This window comes from Hetaerina americana, unplaced genomic scaffold (genome assembly GCF_022747635.1).
Source record: "Hetaerina americana unplaced genomic scaffold, ioHetAmer1.1.p SCAF_2, whole genome shotgun sequence".
NCBI lineage: Eukaryota > Metazoa > Arthropoda > Insecta > Odonata > Calopterygidae > Hetaerina > Hetaerina americana.
This window is the reverse complement of record NW_027286763.1, coordinates 11708198-11734113: the sequence shown is the minus strand read 5'-3', so window position 1 is coordinate 11734113 and position 25916 is coordinate 11708198.

Here is a 25916-nt window from a genome sequence, read left to right as displayed (position 1 = left end):
TTCCTGTTAGTGAAATCCTCTCTGCCAAGTGCAATTTTTCTCCTTACGTCCCTACTACTTTGACCGAATTTGTCCAAAACACTTCCGAGATAAGTAAACTGCTCTAGTTTTTGCCCTCCCATTTTAATGTTTAGCCTTTATGTATATGTATATATATATATGTGTGTATGTATGTATGTAAGCATATAAAAAACTTGGAAAGTAACATGTCTTCGGAAGAAACACGTTTCCTCGGAAGAAACACGCTTTCTCGGAAGAAAAAGTAGTAATGAGGAAGACGGGGCTAAATTCCGTGAAAATTATTAAGAAGGAACGCGTTAGTGTTCTTTAATGTGTTTTTATATTGTTTGTTGCCGTCCAAGTTTTTTATTCAACACTTCTGTGTTACCTCGACGAAATCATCTATGTATGTCTGTGTGTATATATATATATATATATATATATATATATATATATATATTTATATTTATATCCTTCTACCTTTTGTGCGATTATTTTAATCTACCGTACTTAACTAACTTTTCCCACTAGCGATTTTCAAAACAGACGACTGGTGTCAAAATTATGAGTGTGAACCACCGAAAACCTGCCAGTTGGTGAACAAATATTCATTCACATAAATATGGACGTAAGAAAAAAGGATAGGAACACATATAAAGACGAATTCAGGAGAGGTGGAGATGGCGGAATCGAGCAGATCACAAGCGTAGAAATATTTCTTTGGCTTAGACTTGAACGACAATTCTTTGGGCGGATGCTTGAACCACTTGAGCTATTGAAGACACTTAGCTTATTTAGAAATCTGAGGGGGATTAATGCAAGCACATGCTCCGAAACTTGGTCTGAAGATTGCGTTAGAGAGCTGTTTCACCCACCAAAGGAGAAATGGACGAGGACTCACGAGATAAGAATGGTAGGGAAAGCAATCATACAATATCATAAAGGATAATAAAATGTGATGTAATTATTGATTGATTACTTGAAATTTACGCTATATATGAATGTAGGTATGTATGTTTATACACGCATTTATAATGAGTAGGCTGATTTTTCATCATCAAATTTACAAAATTCATTGTTTCCGCTTGATCACAATTCTGAACTCGGCAAGTTTTACAACTATGACGTAGGTAGGGGCAATATTCCACATGAAAGAATAATGTTGCTCATAGTTTTTATGAGTTTCGCATATTATTATGTCATACAATAGGGCGGTTAATTCATGATAGCATTCGATGATTTATAATCAGCCGTATACTCAATATAAATCCTCATTGACACATCAGACGTTCACTCAAATGGAGCGTCAATATACATCACATTACAATTTGCCTTGCGAGGCACCCTTTCTTCCTATTGGAGCCTAAATCGGATGAAAACGTCGGACATTGATATCTAGCCATTTCATGTTCATCAAAGCGGTATTTTCTTGGTATAAATGATGTCCCGAAGCCCGAGTCTACATTAAATCTGCATATACATATCGGAGTCCCGACATTATCTCACATTGGACTGGAGAAAATCGTTGCGGAATCCGTCTCTTTTCATTAATGAGTAAATTGCTGTTTGTGTAAAGTAAAACAAGAGAAAACAGCAAAGGATGAAACGAGCACTCTAATGTGTTAAGCTCAATATACTGATCAACCTTTTGCGAAAAAGGGAACAAAAAATTATTGATAACTGAACTGTGTACGCATAACACTTTTGTTGAAAAATGCAATATCAGGTTCATATTTTGCTTCCCCCAAAATGAAAGTCTCCTGTGCATCGCTAGTAATTTCTCTAAAATTCAGAATAATGTGCCAATTCCAATAGGGGAACAATATGCCAAACTAAAACGACTGACATTCATGTAAATGGCAAGGCAATGACTGGCGTGCTCGTGTCATTCTCCCGCACGCAGTCCCGCATTCCTCCTGACCACCGGGGGGAATGGGGATGAGGGGAAGGGGTGGGGGGTGACCAGGGAAGGGGATGCGGCAAAGGCACGCCGATCAGCCCCTTAATCGCTCTGACATGACTGCCTAGTGAGTGGCGTTCGGCTGAGAGACAACTGACGAACGACACACGCTGAAATCGCATCAAGTAAGCATCACGGCATGGCCTATCGCGGTCAATGATTTAAAGGGGAAAAATCGCCGGTATTCCATGCGAAAGCATTAACACTGAGCGGTGCGTGTGATCGAGAAAGCACCATGAATAATCACCACGTACTTCCTCCGAGGTGGGACCGTGACGAATCGCCTCATTCCGGAGACCATCAAAGAGAGCCGAAATATATCTTCGAAGCATAAAATGAAAAGGAAAAAGATGCTAAGACAGATAGAGAGACGAAAGAGAGAGAGAGAAAGAGAGAGAGGAGAGAGAGAGAGATGTGTTCATAAAGGCTTCGGAGCGAATACTAATGAAGAGGATTTCGTGATGCAGAGCGATATTAGTGGCTTATAGACCAACAGTCATGCTGGGACCCCTTTATAGTGTCAGGGAGGTAAAAGAAAGGAATTGAGAAATCATCCATTAGAAACAAAATAGTTGCGTTTATTTGTAACATTAAATGATAAGGGAACATGTTGTTAGATCTTGAAAGATTCGATAGAAGGTAATTCGTGAAACATTGAAGAATATGCAAGGGGAATAAAACACATGTGGATGTAGGTAAAAAAGATGGCATACATAGGCCAATCGAATAATAGGGAAATGACGAAGGAGAGGGGGTGATTACTAAGTAAATCAAATATCTTCACTTCCCAAATGAGCAGTCAAGTTGATATAAATATATACATATACATACCTACATATATATATATATATATATATATATATATATATATATATATATATATATATATAGTATATATATATATAACGACTGTACGGAAAAACTCACACGAGCGGAACAATAATTGGCTGACACAATATAACACAAATAGAATAGAATAGCAACATTTAAAAGGACACTCACACGGATAATAGTTCGAGCTTTCGGCCCTCTCAGAGGCCTTCTTCAAGAGACTGTCAAGTCTCTCTTGAAGAAGGCCTCTGAGAGGGCCGAAAGCTCGAACAATTATCCGTGTGAGTGTCCTTTTAAATGTTGCTATTCTATTCTATTTGTGTTATATTGTGTCACCCCATTATATATATATATATATATATATGTATGTTTGTGTGTGTGTGTGTGTGTGTGTGTGTGTGGTTATGGGTCGTGGTAGTCAAGGGGGTAGAGCGTTGGACTACTGACCGGAGGGTCCCCGATTCGATTCCCGGGTAAGGCAATCATGCAAAAAATAATATATATATATACATAAACACACAAATATATATAATGTACTAGTACTAATAATATATAATTATGTGTATACACAATATATATAATGTAGTAGTCATATATATAATCTAATGCACAGGGTGCGTTGCGAAAGTAATGAATTTATTTAAAAAATAATTAATTGAACAGATTCGCACAGACACTCAAAATTCTTCAAAATACTGTCCTTGGGCCTCGACACATTTTTTCGAGCGGCTCTGTCATGGCCGGTACACGCCCTGGAAGGCGTCTTCGGGGGCCTCTCGCAAGGTCTTCGTCACGGCTGATTGGATCTCTTCTATGGACGAAAAACGGGTTATTTTCGGGTTTAACTTAATCCGAGGGAATATAAAGAAGTCTGCTGGGGCGACGTCAGGGCTATAGAGGGCGTAGAGCAGCGTTGGCACCAGGTGTTTGTCCAGGAACTCGCGGACTTCTAGCGCGTTGTGGTAAATACCTTGGGCACGAGCTTGGCGCACACTTTCCCTATCGCTAAATTTTCAGGAACAATGCAAAACACAACAGTAGACGACAAGTTCAGTTCATTGGCAACCATCTTGATACTAAATCGACGGCCAGGGTCCAACAGTTGTCGAACACGAAACACATTTTAGTTGGTTTTGCTGGTTGACGGCTGCCTAGAGCGTTGCTGTCCGTGAACCTCTAACCGGCAAAGTTCAGTATACGCCCAACCAACTCCAACTAGTTTGATCCCACTTCAACCAAGAGAAACAGCGCGAGAAATTTAATTGCATTAATTTCGGAACGCACCCTGTACATAAGTCTTCGAAAAGTAACGATCTACAGCGCGACATAATATATCAAAACTTTTATTTCTCATTTATATACAGAAACTCAGAGAAAGAACACACATATATCTAGTTGACGTTTCGACGGCACGGCTGTCATCATCAGATCACACAAATTCAAACAAGAAAAACTCGCCATTTGGTGAACAAATATTCATACGCATGGCTATAGATATAAGGAAAAGGGATGGGGCCACATAGAAAGAACAAACACAGGAGAGGTGGGGAATGCGGAATCGAGCATATCGTAATAGTGTAAAAAATATTTCCTTGACCGGAACTTGAACACCGGATCTTTCGACTTGCCGGGCCGATGCTTAACCACTTGAACTATCGAGGAAACAAATTACACTGAAATTTTCGGGGGGTTTATGCAACCAAGTGCCCCGATTGTTTAGGAAGGACACATCGTTAGGGGGCTTTCACCCACTAAAGGAGAAATGGGCAACAACACGAGAGGAAAAGGACAGTAGTCATAAAGGATAGAAAGAGTGAGTTCCATGGCACGCATAGCCAGAAGCCTACGAGGTCAGACACTGCATAGCCATTCCGTCGACCGAAAGAAAGAGTTAATATTTGAAGTGACTCTAGAACAATAATATACCATAATACGTTCTTGTAGTGACCCATATTATTTCTCTTGGTTCACAGTAATGGAGGTCGATCATATTACTCGATGAACAATTTTAATTTTCTTCAGAAAAAGGATGTGACAATAACATCTCGACTTTTGGAAAATTGTGTGCAGAAGATTGGGATTGTGTACAAAGAGCTGGATTTGTGCAAAGGAGGTTAATAAAACATCTACCATTTCATTGCCAGAGGGGAGCGTGAGTTTTGAATCTCCAAGCCTTCACTTAGTTCACTTCTCTGATAGCCACCAAGTAATTGGAATCCAGAAAAAGCACCGCAATTCTTGAGACAAGATGATCGAAATTCATGACAAACGCGACGTGGAGGATTAGCCAGGGTATTAAAGTCAGGGTACACAACACCTCTTTGGACGCGCAGGAGCACAGGTCCGACCTTGGCGCGAGAAAGGAGTGGGGTAAGGGGGTGTGGTTCCCGGGGTGGCTTCGGCCTTGGCTACCGGGTGAGAATGCTGAAACCGTGGGGGTCGTGTTTGGAGCGATTGAGCGCTGGTAGGAAGGGTGTGAGAATATGAAGCGGCTATAATATGCTTCCTGGTGGGAGCAGGGGGGCGATGAGAAAGCAGGAGAGTTTCTGGTGCCGACTCTTGAGGGTTAGATAGAGGGTGGTCTTTATTTTTGGGGGATTAGGGAAAAGAGTATATGCGAGGTGATCGCAATGATATCATTGGGGAAAGCAAATTGATAGCAAGTTACAGATATCCGAATACATGCTCAAACGCTGTTTTCACTGGAGACAGGCACCGTCAACAAAGCATTGGCATACAAAGGGAGACTTTCTCTTTATATTACCCCCTTACAAAACAACCCTCTATTATTGCATACTGTTTTTATCTCTTTACAGATTCATAGATTTTTTCATACGCTCTTTTGTACCATGGTAACTCGTGAAATTAATTTCCTGGAAATTATATTCGAGCGAATTCACTCTCTTGTTTAAAAACTCTCTTTCTCTTGAATTATTCACTTGTTTCTCACAAAGTAAGTTCGGTGATTTGACTCTCATCTTTTCAATTAACTAAACCAGAGAAGCGGGGCCCAATACCAACGTACCTTTATGCAAACGGTACGCAATCTACGTCCATTCGCAAAAATTTCTCATCTCCCTTCTTTTGCGGTATTTAAGTCGGGAAAAGAAAAATCCTTTAAAAATCAAATGCACTCGTTTGTGTTTTGATGTGCCATTAATTGTGAACTCCATGGCGCCTACCATCAATAGCAAACTAGTTTCGGCGCCGAGTTTCTAACAACCCTTCCTTCATTCCTTGAAAATCTTACCTCTATCGAAATACGCACATATTCCTAATTGAGCGAATGACATAAGCTGTCGGTCGTCTCCCCTAATAAACTATTACGAGTACTAAAAATATGGCCCTGGAAGGGAGAAAATACATCTACACCTTGTGACTCCACATCTACATAATACCCCGTAAGGAGGGAGGCAATACGCCTTCCCCCTGTGGCGGGGGAAGGCGTATTGAAAAATATTTTGGAGGTATTCCTGGAGGAAAACAGCTTTTCCACGGGAATGAAAGTGCTTGGGTTGAGCAGAATTATAATTCTACTCAGAATTCATTAATTCTCACCATCATTCCATAACTCAATTTCATTTAGCATACATAGAGAGGCGCTTCCTTCGTAGTTGAGAGATTGCTTCCACGCACGGTCGTCCAGTCCGTGCCCTCTTTCCAGGGCGAGAATCGTCCACCGCTATCACTTGCAAAACCTACGTGACTTCGCAATTCAAAACCAAAAAATGATTTACTCATACGCGTCCAATATTCTGTATTTGATTCATCTACCGTACAATTAAAAAAATCAAAGAAGAAAACATTTTCAACTAGTATGTAAATATTTTATGGATTGACGAAAATGTGTACGCTAGAAGTTAATTTTTATCATCTTTCCTACCCTCACAGCCAAATTATAGGACCTATGAATATATGAATCTTTCCATGGGATATTAAGAGAAACAAGAACATGGGAGTGCCAGACAACTGAAATCCTAAGGGATGGAGTATGGTGTGCGGAAGGATAAGGAGAATGTAAAGTGGTGGCTAAGAGTGTTAGAAGTGCATGCCGGTGGACTCGAATCCAAAAACGGTGCTATGCCAATGTGTTGTAGGTTATGTCGGACAAGAGACGAAAAAGAGCCATTTGCAAACTTTTAATTAATATCCTCGTGAAGTAGAGTGAGTGGATGTCAGAGTTGCGTAGTGTATGTGAGAGGTTCGATCACCCACCAGAGGACCCGCGTTTAAATATCGGTGATTCAGGAAAACACCCAGTTCTGGGCTTTTTTAGCACAAGATGCACCAGAAATGCCAGAGGAGACAGGCAGGGATAGGAATCGGTCCACTTAATGCCCTGTTGGTACGTGAAGTTTAGAGTTTGCAATTAGCCGGGCACAAGAGTTTAGGCAGAAGTAACAAAGAGAAATAAGAGAGATAAGGTGAAAGCATGGAAAATATTTAAGATCTTTCTGAAGAAACTATATGTTCCGGTTTTCAATGATGGCACTACACGCAAAATCAATCTTGTGATACGGTCCCTGAGAAAAGAAGATGCTGTGCGTGTAAATTTAAATAACAGGTACAGCAAGAATTTCAAAATAGTTCAGAAAAAAAGAGAAGGAAAAGACAATACGGAGCAAGACAATCAAGGGAAGAGCCCGACGAAATGAACACATGAGGCGGGAGGAATTTGTAAATATAAATAAAACAAAAAGGAATATATAACGTGAGGTGTTCAGAGTAGGAAAACTTCGGGATAACTATATTAAGTCAAGTAAGTCATTGAGAATATGTCATACGAAAGAGCAGCTATCGAGAGTTAGCGTGATAAAGAAAAGGTTGGAGGGTTATTCGTCCGCAAACCTTTCCATTAAAACGATAATGACGAGGTCATCCCACGAAGTAGGCCCTATCTTCACTTTAAATAGTAACAACCTAGGGGCTTGATGAATGTGGTGAATAAGTCATCGGGTTTGAGTACTAGTTGGAAACATTTTCTATGGCTAAAATTAGTGATCATTGTCTCGGAAAACCCGTGGTATACATGCTAATGTCCAAGGTAAAATGTCGATGTAGAGTCTGTAGCGATACTCCTTAATATTATCGTCAGTTCCAATTGTCACAAAACAGCAGAGACATCCGAGAACATTGCGAATTAGAGTAAAATATTTTACTCCCTTCCAGTTTCGTCCGTGGTTAATTCAGCAATTCCTCGCAATTTTGACGCACATTAGCATTCCAAACGGTGTTACGCATCCTCTACAACAAGGCGAAGAATAGCGGCTGCTAACCGCTTGTCGGCCTTGCGGGCCTCCCGTAATGAGTGAAATGCAAGGGCCGCATCCAACGTGGAGATGTGGCCCGTGGATTTGCTTGCTCCTCTCCATTCGCGTAAAAGTGTTCAACCATTATGAGATACAAATCGGCGTGCTCTAAACAATGCACAGGGTGCTCACTCCAATGCACACTCCCGCATCACCATCGTCCACACTGATGCATCCTCTTTGACGAGGAACGGCGATGCATGATGGGACCTTTCTCGTAAGAACGAAAGGAGGGTTGCTGGAGGAGAATGTTGATTCGCGCGCACACGGCTTGTGCAAGCTAGAAACGTGATCGCATCGGAGCTAACGGGAATCGTGACCACGGACAGTCCGCTGCAACCCAAGTAACATCGCTCCTTGAAACGATGCCTTCATTTCATCTTTGAAATGATGGTATTATCACAATTTTCATCAAATGAGTTTTGTACGCTCAATATTTACACTGTTTTCACAATCTAGCCTTTTTTTCTCGTCACACGATTCAATACTTCTACGAAAGGAAAAATATTAATTCATGCTTTTAAACGTTCGACCTTGCGATGAATTTTGGGATCTGAATGACCACTGTACGTGGATTTTTGCTTGCAGAATATCAGCTGTGTGAACCATGAGTTACAACAGTCACAGATTTATCATTGGGCTTTTTGCTCCCATGATTTTCAGTTTTCCATCCTTGCTGTGATTCAAATCCGGCATGATTCTGATGCTGGTGCATTTTCCTCCACTTATCTTTCATTATTCAAGGATTATAAAGCTTCATATAAAAAAATGATGACTTTTCCACTTTTTTACTTGCTACTACGCAAGGAATCACGGAATCGATGCATTAATAGATGGCACTAGTTGCAAGTATAATGTCGCCGATCAAAACTTGCATTTCCACATTCAGACCTCAACACATTATATCATTAGATTAAGTTATCATAGGTTGAAAACACAAATGTGATGCTCTGGGAAATCTTTGCCAAATGGCTAAGCATTAGATGAAATATTTTTATCAATTTAATATGCCTAAGTACACCTTTAACCAGTGAAAAAAGGAGGCTGTGTTATCTCGAAAGAGTGAACCATATCGTTACTCCAAAATTTTCTGAGCTTATTTAATCCTCACTTGGTTGAAATAACCAAGATTATAACCAAGGGGCATAGGAAGGAATAAGTTTACGTCCCTGGAAGAAATTTTATATTTTTGAAACCTGCGGCCGCATCGAGATTAATTTCATCGATTTGACCAAATGAGGGCTACGTGTATCAATCGAGTGAACTCTAAGACAAAGGCAAAATCACTCAACTTAAAAAAGAGGCCAAAAAATATAAAATGTTCAAAAAATGTTTGCACCATTTCAACTGATGTATAAAAACGTGATGAGAATGACAAGGATGTCTGACAACATCCTGTTTGCGATTTTGCTACCATATAAGCTTTCTTCACGAAACTGCGGACCCCTCAACAATGAAGATAAAGAGAATATTCAAAAGCAAGAGAAAATTCTGCAAATGACATGACAAATTTCAGAGAACGAGTCTAACTTCGAAGTAAAATATATTTCACTGTCATCGGTAGTTTATCGTAAAGTTTTTAATACTAATAGAGATATAACACCAATCATTCACACTGCATTCCTGGAAAGATCGCAAAGGACCTAAAAAAAATGGACATGCATGGCACAGAAAACTGAAATGTATTCCAATTCTATTACTGTATGATATTGTCCCACACCAAGACATAGGTCAATGTAAATAAATATAGTATATCCTAGTGGAAAAGAATAATATTGATTTGGTAATAAGACCACACGTTCATCGCCGAAAACCAAGCCTCAGAAAATGACGAGGACATAAAACACTCCAATTGGCTGATCCATTCAGCTGCATCCATGGCCTCAGCCACTTGACGAAGTGTGATCCCAAATAACCAATCAGAAACTGGCACTTTTAGTTCCTTAGATATTGTACAAAGCCATTACGAAACCAATAGAAAAAGAACATGCTCTTGAGGTAATAAAAGCACGGTAAATGAAGTAATAGTTGGAGGGATGGAAGTTGAGCGGCTAGAAACGTGGATGATTGAATTTCCTGGTAACCGTGGAGATCATAACTGTCTCTCCCTAGTCGATTAGACTCCACGAGGGTTCAATTAGCTCACGCTAGATATATCCGTGAAAAAGTGTGCCGTTCAAAAGATATTTTTTGAAATTTATTAGCTTCATTTATTACACAAATACACGACGGCTGTCCAGAAAATAGCTTACGTTTGGACATGGCGTGACTAGGACTAGAGCCTCCTGGTGTCTAAACGTCCCTAAACTCAGTGCACGCATCCTGTCGCGGTAATATGCAGGCTGTGGTTCTTCGAATTGGCTCATTGCGGGCTATTAAATATGACCTGCAATAAAAAGTCCCACGAGGGGTATATACTAGCAAAAGAGCACTAGCAAATTGAAATTCGTGGGTAACTTTGTGAAGTGAAATGAGATGGAATAGTGATGAGTGAAGGTGGAGTGAGGCAGTGGTGCATTCAGTTTTAAAATTGCCTCGGCACTAATGTTCACGACGAGGACCGCAGTGGTCTGCCTAGCCTAATGAGAAAAGAAATGACGGTAGGTGGCAAGTGGTAGATTTCTTTAGAGATGGAATTGAACAACTTGTGCATGGTTATGACAAAGGCCTCAATTTGAATGGCGACTATACAGAAAAATAGTTGAAGAGTGTGTTTCTCAAATTTATGCACATAATAAAACTCTATATTGTCACAAGGTTCATATTTTAATTCAAAACGTTAAAGTTACTTTCTACACGCATAAAATATTTGCCAAAAGTAATTTATTTTTTGCGGAAAGAATTAAATAATTTAGGGCAAGAAATGAATGCCTCTGAAAAAGGGGCAGGTATCACTCTGTATGAGGAGAAAGGATGTGCATGTAGAAGTTGGGCATAGGAGTGGGAAAAATGACTGGAGGCATTGAATAGAAAGCCCTTCCTTGAGTTGCCGAGGTTTCGCGCTGCCGACGCCGAGGGCGCCCGTGCGTCGTCCGCCGCGGCCTCCGGGGGAGGGGACGACTGCGCGGCGGGAAACACTCGAAGTCGGGGAACAATGAAGTGTGAAATCATGCAGAGAACTTAAAAAAAAAGTGGAATGGTGTGACATTTGAGCAATACGCACACCGTGGCATTTCGAAAGGGCACTCGAATGAACATCCTGGGCTGTAACCTTTTGGAATGATATTCCACAAAATTCCACAAATATCTCCAACAAATAAATTCCAAAGAGCCACCAGAAAGTTTGTACTAACAGAAAGAACAATTCATTGAAATTTCATCAATCTGTCACGGAACACTTTTCTAAAGAGTATTACAATCGTAAAATAAACAAATTATTTCGAGCTAAATAAGAATCTCTGAACATATCAGAGTTTCTAAATATAGGTAATACGATTATATTTAACTCTCATTTTAATAAAGATTTGATAATCTAAGATGACTTTGGAAAAATATTTCCCAGGGATTCGGCTGCATTAGTGTTACAATAAGGCCATAAGAAAATTTAAGATTTCCCGCAACTTAATCGATATTTCTTTCTTTAGAATCTTTCCGTGGTCGAATCAATATTTTCAATGTAGCGACTCCGCACAGTTGACGGGCAAAGAGGAGGCGCTGTCTTGCTGACCTTCGTCGGAATATGGACACATGCCAAAACACGAATTCCCATGAACGTCGCGTTCTTTCCTTCATTTCCTCATCCGAGCCAGAGATGCCCTACAAAATACATCCGAAGGCGGATATGAAGATCTCGCTTGAGAGAAGGGGGTAAAGGAATGTAACTTAAGTGCCTTGTAAGACGAATGCTGCCCCTATTGTAGGACATTCAGTGGTGTAGAATGTTCCAATTTGCGATTCACAGCAGGCAACTTTATGAAGCAACTTTAATAGTTTCCCGTACGGCCTTGATCCTCACCCCGTGGGGAACACTTAACCGAAATGATTACGCAGCATTTAAAGGTAAAATCAGTTTTGGTTTTCGCATTCAAACGGATAGGGAGGAAATTCTTTCATGCCATTGCCAAGAAGTAAAGAGGGAAGCGTCCAAAGGAATTTTGACAAGTCGTAATGGAATTTCTTAATCACTCACAAGAGGAAATTTTAACAATATAGTTAGACTTTATTCAGCTATTTTTTCATTATTCTCAAATTTGACCCTCAAAGTCTCCCTTTTCTTAGAAAGAACAATATATGCATTCGAACAAAAACATTTTCACTCAAAATATCAAATCATATATTCATACTAGTTTTCATGCATTTTGATACCCGTCGTGCAGCCAATGTTTGCGAGATTAACAAATTGGAAAAATATTACTTCGATCGGACAGAAACGCAATCGAGCAGTGAACGCGTTTCGATAAAATTTCACTCTAATTGCATCGAAGTCATTTTAACTGGATTTAACGTTATCGAATATTCTCATCTACTTTTATTATATTAAAGTAGATTCGCTCTCGGTAGTAGTATTTAGGGGAGGCGACCGACAGCTGAGGTCATTTGCGCCATAGGGGATGGATAGGAAAGGATGAAGGGTGGAGAGAAACCCGGCGTCGGCATTAGCCTACTCTTTACGAAAGGCGCCAAGGGGTCCGCAGTTTAACGTCCCATCCGACGGACGGCGTACTCACTCAAAGTGCCCTCCACAAAGCACCTCAAGTAGGGATCGAGATACCTCTGAAAAATATTCAACACCGCCGGTAAATTTTCAAAGATGTCCATTTCTTCCTTAACACTGAAGTATTTAAAATGCTTTTCTTTCCCTGCCGATTAAATATTCAAATTATCTGGTACCTTAAAGAAGCTGAAAAGTTAGTTAATCTTGCTGCCATAAGCGTGGCTGCAAACCACATTTGGCAAAGTACATGACGTGGTTAGGATTTTCTTGGCGAGATGAATTATTCTTTCCCAATTTATGGTGCAACGAAAAGTTATCATGCCTAGGGTGTGTTTGCAAGGACTCACTAGAGAAGCCCTGTCGTCAAGTACCTGCCAAGAATACGATGCATTTCCAAAAACGGAGCTTGTATTTGGGTGAAAACATTTTCATGTTTTGGGTAATTTCAATGAGGCCTCTTATACATCTTGTATCTGCTGTCACATAGCTTTAGGCTACCCAATATTACTGTTCTTCTGTTTGACTTGAATATTGCAGGCATCTTTTAAAAATCATACGTATTATTGTCAGCTGAAAATTAATCAAATGAGAATACTCGTAAAATGAAATTGTAATTTTGAATGTCGTTCGTTGTTTCATGGTATGAATGATATTATCGATTGCAATGGATGTGCAATACCAGCAAAGGCTTTTATCTTCGCGGATTATTTGCAACCTGGGTGTTTTAGACAACTTTATAAAACAAAGCACATCAAAAGTCTATCTTCTAGGAAAAAATTGACAATTGGAAAGGTGGGAAACTAAAGAAAGTAAAAAATTAAAAATAATTGTAAAGCTCAAAAAAAGTAATCCCTGGAGGATAATGGTTATTATCGTCCTCAGTGGGGATACCTTGTTAAGTAGGAAGTGATGGACTCGATTTCAATCAATCAGTAAACTGTAGCCGGATTTCTGATGCTTTTCGCGTGGTCTAAGCTAAGCGTTGTGTTAAGAAGCAAAGCGGCAGCAGACAGACCATGGCTTAATGGAAAAATGAAGATGAAAAACCAGCACATTCCAACCACCGTAGTGATAAGGACAATCTGCGGGGCAAGTATTCCTCGGATGGGAGAGAAAAACATACGATAGTTGTAGGAAACGAACTCGCGACACTAGGGAGGGATAGCTGAGGAGAAGGGCAAGGATGCGAGCCACCCACCTTGGTGTTAGGGCTCTCGCCTTCCCGCGCCACGGCGGGGTGTCCCGTTGGCGGCGCCGGGGCCGATGACTGGCGACGGAGAACAGGTCCGCAGTGGCGGTCGCTCTCGCCTGAGCAAGATGAAGATATGAGGTGCAATTTTCACCGCTAGAGTTCCTAGAGTTGGAAAATTGCGCCGTTTACGACGCACCAGGGTGTTTATCTCACCAATTCTCCAATATCAATCCAATATTGTTTTAGTGTTTCACACAAATGAAACTTAACTAATTTTTTTCACAAAGATTTGTCGAATCGGTTGGGATTCACAGATCACAAATTACTCCAAAAACAGCAACAACAGACTTGTCCACTAATTTACAACACGTAGACAAAAGACATAAACTGCAATATCGTTAAAGATCAGAAAATAGAGGCGCCATTTTTTCCCCTAATTCACGTCCCATTCACTCTAGAAATCGCCTTCAAAATCTTGTCCAATCAGAAATAGGTGGATTCAAAATCATTGCCTTCTAGTTTATAATTCAATGAAACCCGTATTTTTTCTATCACTCAATGATTGCCGGTTTGATTCGCATGATAACAGTGAAAAGGCCCGAAACAGCTGCACCCTTCGAAGTTGTCTCAGTCTCAATTAACGTTTTGGCGTATCTCTAGAAGAAGCCCAGTTGATGGGTGACGCTTTTTTTATTATTTGATTGCGAAGTCGAAGGAGAGTTTGGCCGAAGGAAGCCAATGGAAGATACCGAGAGCAAGTGACCAGGAGGAGGACGGAAGAGTGCGAAAGACTAATATTTACGATATACACTTAGACTATCTTATATTATTATCCTGTACGGCTCTTTTACAAATTACTTCAGAAACACTTAAGTTCCCTACGTGCGGTAAGTATTTCCGATACTATCGTTATACTAATAATGATACATTATAATATCATATTTCGACTCATTTGCTAATTATACTGCTTTTTTTGTTAGTTTTCAACTGACTAAAATATTGCATGGAGCTTCTTAATATTAATATCCTGGATACCCTTTTATTGAAAATCTCTTAAAAGTCGTGTCATTTACACTAACCGAAATCCGTTTTACACTTCATCTAGAAAACACGGCAACGGCCCTTATCTCCCGTCCGTTTGATTGTCAAAACAGCTAGCACTTTTAAACGCCCAAAGCGACAAATCCCTCTTCTCGACGAAGCGCCCCACCCCTTGGCTCAAAGCAAGATTCAGTATTCAAATATTTGGGGAAGACAACTGAACATTGACGCTAGCGGACAACATTACGAGCCTAGTCGAGAGAGAACAACAACTTCAATACTTTCAACATTGATTCCTCACTAAGTCTACACATGTACTACTCTCTAATTCTGTTCAAGTACAGTTAAGTTCTATTAACACCATTTGCAAAGCACATTTATCTTATGTACACGATGAAAAATTACCTTCCTGGAGAATAAAAATAATTTTCTTTACAATTCAGGTCCTATGCTCTCTGCTCAAAGCTTTAGGAATCGAAATATCTTATCACGCTTGACTAAAATGGATAATTTCACTGCGCGAGGGGAATCACACACAAAATCACACAGACGCGAGCACGGAAGAAGATCCCGGAGAGATATGTTCAGTTCGAGGCAACCTGAACGGAAAACCGTCCAATTGCTTCAAATGATCACCATCACAGTAATCGGAATAAAGGCGGCATTTAAGCGTTTATCACCGCCAACCCTCCCCTCGTCGTAAATGCAGGTGGGGGAGTGCTTTAAACCTTAGAAGAGAGAGAATATCCGGAATATTCTTCCAATTAACACTTCTCTCGGTCGATCCGAGAGACCATAGCCACACACACGGGCAGCGGTCCCCTCCACGGCTCAAGTTGGCTCAAAGGGGGGGACACCGCGAGATTCGCACGATCGCGACAATCAGGCGAAGACGGTTCCGCTCCCGTTCAACTCGGCGATGCTTCCTCCGAGCGACGCCCTCCCTTTTCCCCCGGGGCCTTCCTCAACCTTCGGTGGCGGCGAGCCCAACTCCTCCTCCTCGGCTGCAGCGGTGTCCTCCGAGGGCCCCATCACGGCCCCCGCGAGGCTCGACACCAGATGGAGGTTTCCGTATGATGTTGCTTCTCTCTCACCCTCACCCTCTCTCTCTCTCTCACCTCAGCTCAGAGATGGAGTTTCCACGAATCACACGGCTAGGCGGGGGAGTGGGGGTTCAGGGTGCGACCCCTGCCGGTGGCCGGACTCTCCGGAGACTCCGCTGGCGTCATCGCTAGAGAGCGACTCGATTGGCGGGGCCCGGCTCACTGCGGATGGGCAAGGGAGGGCAGGGCCTTGCTCTCCTCCCCCGCCTCAACTATTCGTCTCCATCCTCCCACTCACCCCCACACGCGAGATTTTGATGGGAATCCGTGCAGGAGAGCTTTTCCCGCTCTTTTCTGCTGGAGCCGGGTGGGCCGCTATAGCCTTCTTGCGAGTCCGTATGCGTTGGCTTCTCGTGCTGGGCAGAGGGGAGGAAGCCAGAGAAATGGCTCCAGGAATCTCAATTTCCTTTCGTTCACTACGCCCTCTCCTGGAGGCAAAATATGATAAAATAGTGCCAAGCCCAGCAATCAAGGACCGCCGAGAGATCCGTCCGCACCGCTCTTCGCGACGGTCAAACGTCGAGAGGCGTCCCCTGCAACCGACGCGGGAGCCGATACCGCGGCGTACGAAAAGGACGAGACGCGAGCGTGAATGGATGGAAAAGGCGAGATTCCCTCCACCCGACGACGTTCCCGATCGAATGGGCCGCCGGGCGAGATCAGGAGGGGATGCCGGGGTTCCGTCGTTCGGAGTCGGAATGGGCGGAGGGGACTCCCTCCACCTCACTCACGAACCGAGGAAACACAGTGATGCACGACCAAAGTACACGCCCGCGGCGACCGACGAGATGGAAAACACGGCGCAGATTTTGTTGCTACCGCGGGGTCGGAAGAATTGAAGGCGACGAGAAAATTTTCGACCAACAAGAAGACCAGGATTTTCCTTTTTTTTTGTTCCGCTCGAGAGAGACTCGTCTTTAAGACTGTTCGAAGTGAAAGGGATTAGATGTTGGATTGAGAACACTCTGGATGGGTACTTTGGTAATTGTGTTCTCTAAGAGCCAAGAGAAGGACTTCGAAGCTTGGAGAGGAGGGAATGAGAGAGAGGGCGGGATTGTATGCGCGCGGGATGGGGAGGGAGGGAGTGAATACGATTTTTGCTCTTCCGCGCCTGATTACTCGAGTGGATGGGGAGGACCGTATCGTGCTCTCCTCCTCCCCCCTCCTTCCTGGGCTCCCGCCCTCTTCGGGCCGCCCACGTCCCGAGCGAGCGCGCGCAAGAGAGAGACAGAGATGAAGAGAGAGAGAGAGAGAGAGGGGGGCCTCCGGTGTGCGGGCCGCAGATCGCCTGCTACGCGTCCACCGCCGGCTCAACGCGACGCGAGACTGACTCAAAGCGCCTCTCTTCCACCCCCGCCCCTCCCCCCTTCCCCGTCCTCCCCTCTCCCCGCCCCTCCGCTACTAAACTCTCTGGGCCTCTGGAGTTCCCGGGGAACATGGAGAGTGGGTTGGCGAAGGGAGAGAAGGGGAGGGAGGAGTTGTGGGTCTACGGAGGGGGGAGAGAGAGCAGCAGCTCTCTGTGACGGAGCGACGTTAAGGAAAAGGGTTGAAAGGAAATGAGAGGGGGCAAAAAATTATGTGTTAGAGGGCGGAGAGAAGGGAGGCTATTAGATGGAGTGGACGGTGGAGGGGAATGAAAGGGCTGTGCGTGTTTGTGAGTGTGTGCGTGCGTGTGCCTGGGAGAGAAATACCGGGGAAAAGTTGGTAGCGAAGAGGGAAATGGGAATTGGATGGTTTGATGCGGGGGAGGATGGGGGGTGGAAGGATTTTGGACAGGCGACGGAGGTCCTGTGGAGACCGGAGGGAATGGGGGAATGGGTGGAGGGAAATCTCTCTGGAGGGGGTGGAGGGAGTGCGAGAATGAAAGAGAGTGCGATGGAGGCTGTGTAGCCGTGGTGCGCGGGCGCCTGCAAATTCCCGGGTTGCGTATCGCACGCTCGCCCGGCCCGTGAGAAAAATGCCCGCCAACACCGAGGAAGGCAATGGCAGAGAGAGAATGACCCGACTCATTTGTGACACGTTGCATCCGATTGGTGAACACAAATGCGTGGGCGTCAGACGTCGTCCACGCAATGCTGCACCTCCACGGACAAAACAGAAAAGAACTTTAAATGACCAATCAGGTGTGTTAACACCGGGTACGTTCCGAAAGTAATGCAATTAAACTTCCCGCGCCGCTTCTATTGGTTGAAGTAAGATCAAACTAGTTGGAGTAAGCGAAGCGGATGGTAAGCTTTGCCGCGAAACCGGTCCTATTTCTCTCCAAGCTGTGGAAGCGGCAGGACTTCAGTTATTTCCTTAAACTCTGCGCGCCGACCGTGTCACGAAAAAAATGGAATCGATGATCGAGCAACGTTAAGCGGTAATACGTAGTGGCCATAGGACAGTATTTTGAGGAATTTTAAATGTTTGTGCAAATTGGTTCGATAAATTACCTTTGGAGCACACCATGGATGAATGTTGGCACATCCATGAGGCACCCTTTTTGAAGGAGAGTAAAGAGCTCAAGGATGGGTAAAATTACATTTTCACCAAGACATGTTCAAATCAAAGATTAAACATAAATCTATTTTCCTGCTCACTGGACCTTACAATAAAAAATACGTTACCCTTAGACTTCGGGTATCATTTTCATCGATTTAAAAATGGCGTCAGACTTAAGATGACATTTCTTAAATTGCTACGCTTCTGATTTCTGCCAGAAATCGTCATTCAGGCTCCGTCTAACCAACTATCCATCTGGCTTGTCGACTGTTTTAAAATTAAGTGAAATCTCTAAAGAGATCCATGTTAGGAGAGAAGAAAGATTGTTTTATCTAAATTAATATTGGGTCTATGAAAATTAAAAATACGAGTGTTGTCCTATTATTATTACTCATTGGTTTGCAATTAGTAAAATAAACATACATCACACAAGAGAAGTTAATTTCCACCTCAACTTCAATTAAATGTTGGTTTTTCCTATGGTCATTTCCTAGTTAATTCTTTTAATTTCTCAATTTTTGGGATAAAATAGAAACGTAAAGAAAAATAGAAACTCTGCGGTATTTAAGATCCTTGAATATATGGTAACCCTCAAGCTGCCGCAAAGGTATGCGAAAGGGGGTGGTGGAGAGTAAGCCATATTTGTGCAAATATTTGGTGATACAAATTTGAAGACACAAAAAAACATGTGTACACTGACATTACTACAGACATCATGGCGTTATGCCTGCTGGTGTGTTTGAGTAAATGGTCATTATAGTGTAGGTCATTCATATTTAAATATTACATATATTTAAACACCCACAATTATACGATATACATGCGTTATTTTTGTTATTATTACTAATATAAGTAATCTGCCGGTTAAGGTGGGTTTAAAATAGACACAAGCTACCATCCAAATCACGTTTCTCTCCTATTAAAACACAACCCAGCATTATACTCTACAATAAGCCCCTCTTGAACACCGTATTCAAGTAATTCTTTTCTCCCTTCATTCCATCCATTATTCTCATTCTATTTCTGCTCCTTCCTTGCTCGAAAATCTTTCTCCATTCTATCACAGGCTTCAACATCCCATCGCTATTCAATATGCTTTACATGCCTTTTATCCTGTCTCCTTTGGACTTCTCCCGACAATCCCCTCTCCTCCCCCACCATACCAAGTACTTCCTCATTTGTCTTCCTTTAAGTCCGCTCCAAGTCCTCCATGATTCTCTTCACCTATATTTAAAAAAAACCTTCAATCTACGTCCATCATTCTGATTCAATGACCGTGTTTCTGTACCGTACATAACTACGCTCCATGCCAAAGTTTTAACGAGGCTTTTCTTAGCATCCTTCTGGAGGAAGGAGATTAAGCTTTCTTCCTTCCATGGAGAAATGAGGCTGTGCCTCTGAAATATTCAAAAACAACAATTTTGGAAAACTACGTTTTTATTTTTTGTTCTTTTAAGTATGTTATGCCATCGCTGCGCTTTTGATTGATTTTTTATTGCCTCCGATATACATTTTTGCGAATACTTTTGATAAATACATACATACCTGTACAAATATGTTACTGAACTAAAATATTTGGGTCCTTTCGATCAATTTTGTTATGATTGAGCATCGTTCAAAGAAAGAGCAAATACTTCAATCAGTTGTTGACGATGGCTCTCCCTTTTATTGGATCTCGGTGTTCGAAGCTACCTATATATTTTGGAGCCATAATAATTTCTCTGTTGTCGTAAAGAACTCAGAAGTCCCGTCCCTTTCTAAAAGTCCCTCTTGATTGCTTTCTTAGTGAATCAAGGAGTTTCCAGCTTAATTAATCCAGCCTACCCGTGGCAAGTTTCCACTTCTTCAAGCATTTTTAACAAGCCTATTGGGTTTCCATAGTTCATAAACTTTCTTCAACTAACGTTTTTCCCCTTGGATTGCAATAACATACCACGTATTTTTGGTGTAGTACTACACACAAAGTATTAATTTTTCCTTGTATTTTTTTTACACTTTGACACTACTCTCATAATAAAACTTGGCATTTTAAGGCTATATTACTTATTAAACTTCTACTTTGCATTCCACAAAGAATAGTGTATCTTTTAACACCTGCGTCTTTTTACGTGGTCAATTCGGTTCCATGTATTTATTAACTTGCCTAATTTTCCTATTTTCTTTTTTGCCCGCCTTTATTGGAGTTTATTTCTTATGATGGAATTCTACCACCATTTCTAACACCGATCTGATATTTCGTTAATTGCTATCTTTGATCCCGTACACCACCGTGGTCTTTATATCCCAGAAAATCACTATGTTGTCTTCAAATTATAAAGGATAGCTGTGAATTTGAATCCTAGTTTGATATCTTAAGTGAAAAAGAGAAGGGTTCATTTAGAACTAATCAGTTGCAATCCTGAATTAATTCATCCTCAATGGGACTCAACCCATATCAACGACTGCTCTTAGTATGCAGTTAAATTAAAAGTACCTTTTCCAATTTGTCACTTTTTTAATGATATTGTTACATTAGTGTTTTTAATAATGTTGCGTGATGCATTTGTCCTTAGTTTTTCTTTAAATAAGAAAATCAAGCGCTAACTTGAGCATTCTCTTTCCCCTTTATCGAATTTGTTAAATACAAATAGCCATTTGTGTTTCACATCACATGCTGTCATGAAACCGTAGTGGGCATAACAAATAATTTCCCGAATAATATAATATGCGTTTAGGTGCTGCACTGCTAGAGAGATCAATTTGTCATTACTGGGTTCCTTCCTTTTTGATTAAGTGAACATAGCTATACAAGGTAAGTATAAAAAGTATCCGGAAAAGTTTATGAAAAATAGATTTATTTTTGATATTGCTACAATGCCTCAAAATTATTCAGAGCACATCTCTTGAACATTGATGCACTTTTTCCAGCGGCATTTCCACGACTCGAAGGCTCCCTTGTAGGCGGATTCCGGGAGGTCCTTAAGGGTACACGTGAAAACTTCTTAGATTGCCCTTCCCATTTGGTGGTGTCCCTTGAGGGAGGATTTCACTTTTGGGAACAGGAAATAGTCTACTAATGCCAAGTCGGGACCGTAAAGCGGTTCGGCAATCGTCGCAATGACCTTGAAGGCCTTTGCAAAGAGACAGTCGAATCTTCTCTTGGTCGTCCGAAAAGAAATTCGGGACGAGTATATTGCAGATCTTTGGCATTGACAAATTTTCAGTGATAATCGTGTGCACAGTCATCTTATCAATGTCAGTACAGTCTGTGATTATACGCACACTTATCCGATGGTCTGAATTCACCACTACACACACACGCCAGGAAAAAAATGATACCGATACCTTCTGCACAAAACTCGTAATAAATGTTAAAATTATTTGTAGTTTGGGTTTCTCGGAAGCCCCAACTATCGGTTGACTCTCCCAAGGAGTACCCTTTAGCATACCAGACAATGTATGGTGATGTAGTGCGGGTTTCTCGGAAACCAAGACAAGACAATGTCCGCTACCCAATTCTCTTGTTGCTACAATGTAGCTACTTTGAAGTCATCCCTCCCCCCGAAGCCGCGATGCCTTGTAAAGCGAGACGCTCCTGGAGCAGGGACCCATTCCTCAACCGATACCCTGTCTCCGAGTCCGTCGGTCGAGCCTACAGCCACACCAGAGACGCCCAGCCCTTCCCTGCACCTCTTCCGATGACCCGACTCCCTTCCTCATTCCTCACCCGATACCCTGCCTCTGAGTCCGTCGGTCGTAGGCTCCTACGACCACACCAGAGATGCCCAGCCTTGCCCCGCTCGCTCGTCCCTACCCCCCGGTGCCTGAACCCCATAGCTTGAAAAGGGTTAAATAAAGCCGCAGAAACCGAATACGACTCGCTAATTTTGTGCTACGCTCCCACCCAATGATGTCGCGGCCGCCAACCACGCGACATATTGACTTACTGTTATATATCTTCTTTATCTATTAAGGTTGAGGTTGACGTTTATTTTTTGCCTCACTTGACATAATTAATGGTAAATATCTGCCCTAAATAACTTGCTTCTATGCTTTTGCATAATTACTGTAATAATTAATAAATACCATGAGTATTGATATGTTCTTCATTAATTTGAAGGCGGATTTCGGAACGTCCTGAAGGGTAGGCATGCAAGCTTCTTTGACGGCACTTGGGATCCCATGGTGGTGTCCTTACACTTATGTGAATAGGAAATAGTCTGCTGATGAGAATTGGGAATATAAAGAGGCTTGGGGAATCATTGCGGTGCCGGTTGTTGTCAGGTACTTTGCAGGTTACCTTGCAGCTTCAAGCGCTTAAGACCTTTGAGGCGAGTTTAATGCATGTCTTTCGTATCTACCAATTTGCTGTGTTAATGCTGAGCACTGAGTCTTCTTATCATCTTATCAATACTAAAATGATCTGCAATAATGAGCGGATATTTCAACATATTTCTTTTAACCTCAAGTAGACATGTTTTTAAGACCTGGAGCTTTGTTTTTTGCATAGTTTGGAGTATTTTATATTTTTCTATGCGGCATTAGTATATAGCTTTGAAATCTTTCAAGTGCGTAGGTTTATTAGTTTTGTACGCTGGTGTTTTCGTATGCAGTGAAAAAATATATACATTCATTTTAAATGACCTTTTTTACTCTGCAAACGTTCCGCCAATTTTCTATCCTAATGAATCTGCAGTTGAACGCTTCCCTTGTATTCTATTGCCTGGAGGTCAAAATACTTTATAATTACTCTATAATACTACTTTGTTTTTATATGGCCGTTATGCTTTATGCGAAATATTTCCTGTTTTTGTTTTACTGTGCATAAACACATGCCATAATGCAAATACGCACCAATGTATCGATAGACATCATACAACAATGGTAATGTTTTGCTCTTTAACCTTTAAATTGTCCTGTTTAATTGGCATAAATAGGGTGCTTGGGGGCAATTTTTCTGTAACTTTGTATTTCCCGTGGGGAGAAACGAATGTCCGAGACTAACAGCCACAGTGTGTATTATTATTATTAAAAATACACATGTGCTGATAGACATTGTCAGGTGGCACACAAGTCCCAAGTAATCGCAAAAGATAATACATAAAACCAGACTTCAAAACACAAATCTCTTTAACAAAACAAGTGAATCTCCATCCCATTTACAACCATTAATCAGCAAGAAAAAAAGATGAATTTAAAAAAAATTACGCTATTACATATAATACAATACACCACACATCAATCAAATTATTACATATATGCCTTACATCTATTCTTAAAAGTATACACTCTGTTAGGATAGGGCTAGAATATTTTTGCAGGTAAGGTGTTCCACTCAACAATTGTTCTATTTAGAAAAGAAATTTTTTTTAAAATTTGTTCTCTGCGCCCGGCATTTTACCTTAAATTTGTGATCATTTCTGCCTATAAAATTTGGGTTCCCCGCCTCTTTCCTAAGATCTGCCCAAGCTTTCTCCCCCTTCAGAATTCGGAACATCCCACAAAGTCTGCTTACTTTCCTTCTAGTTTCTAGAGGTTCCCAGCCCAGCGTTTCTAGCATGTCAGACACACTCTCCATCCTCCTATGCTTCCCCAGTACATATCGGGCAGCCTTTCTTTGCACCTTTTCCAGTTTTTTAACATGACCTTCATGAGGGTCCCATACGAGAGAAGCGTACTCTAAAATTGGTCTTACTAGGGTCTGATAAGCCTTCTCCTTGGTTGCTCTAACGCTCCCTTTGAGGTTTCTCATCACCCAATGAAGAGTTTTGAAAGCTTTCTTATAAATGTACTCCACATTTAGCCCCCACCCTAAGTCCTTAGTTAAATATACACCTAAGTATTTGCAAGTATCACTTCTAGGAATGACATTTTCTGAGACATTGACATTTCTTGTATCTCTTATCTGTTATTCCGCTCCTCACGTCTTATCTTTTATCATAATTTTAGGATTAGCAATTCCATTGCGGTCGTAAGAAAACTCCTCCCGAGTCCTGTGCCTTTCTAAAAACCTGTTGTGTGCTTTTCCTTTTTAAATCAGGAATATCACAAAGTAATCCCTCCATTATTATGTCAAGTTCACTCCCTTTCCGTGGTTATTTTAATTACGTGATTATTTTAAATTCAGTACAAATTAAAGAAATATTTTAATAGTTCCAAGTTATTTTTTTAGCCATAGTTATCAAATACGCGAAATACTTGTAACCTATATTATTTACTTTATAACCAATCGCTTGTAAACTTCAGTGATGTTACCTTTCTCTTTTAGATTGTTGAATTAAGTACCCTCCTTGATCATTAACATTATTTTATTAACATTATTTAAGTTCCAAAATACCCGTCACAATAACTTTCACTGATGAATTCAATGATAAAAGACACGTAAAAGGTCGGATTTCATCCGATTGACATAGCATCAGATTGGAAAATGTAAGTAGGTCATGTGAGAATTGCATGTGATATAGAGAACATGAGGAGCTCAATTTACATTTTTTGTGAGATAAATATTAAAACTAATTTTGATTTGCGATGTACAGTCGTGTGTCATCTGTTGCACCATTCAACATGTCACTTGTGCCGTGACCTTTTGATTTGTTTACTTTGGCTTTGGGGACTTTTCTGACCTCTGGCTTTCGTTTGGGGTCTTCCAAAAATTGCATTTTTCGCAATATTTATGCGTATGAATGTAAAATCAATTTTTTATCGAGACGTTATGATACAACTCTGAAAATGTGGTCACGAGTGCGACTAAGACCAGCACTTCAACTACGAATTGCAACTCACATATTAAAAGTGCATATTGACAAATAAATTAGATGAATATATTTTCTGCGGTTGCAAAGTTTTCGGAAACAGGATGAATTAAGTTATTTGCAGAATATGCCCACTAATACACAGCGTTTTACCAAACTATTAAAAATATAACGAAAATTCCTTGAAGTTTGTCTTTATAAATTTTACTCTGGTGGCATTCGAATTAATGGCGTAATCCAGGAGAGAAATCTCGGAAAAGGAGGTTCCAAACACCGCGCGTCCTCTCAGTGTCTCCTTCGACGGCGCCTGGACTTAGGCGCTTGGCAGCGCCTCCTCCACCGGTAAGAGGGGCATTAATCAATCCTCCGGAGGAGAAATTATCGCGCGCTTAAAGGGGGGATAACCATGATGCCAGGATAACTGGTACCTCCCAGACTTTCTCTTTTATAACCTGGAAAAAGAATGGCTGTGGTTACAGAAGATCAGCAAAAGACTTCCACATTCCTCTGAGGTGGCATATTGTGGACACACTTAACTGACGTGTTCAGATATTGGCAAAATAATGCGAAGGCGTTCACACTTTGGATGCGGTAGTCGGCCATGAGTAGCG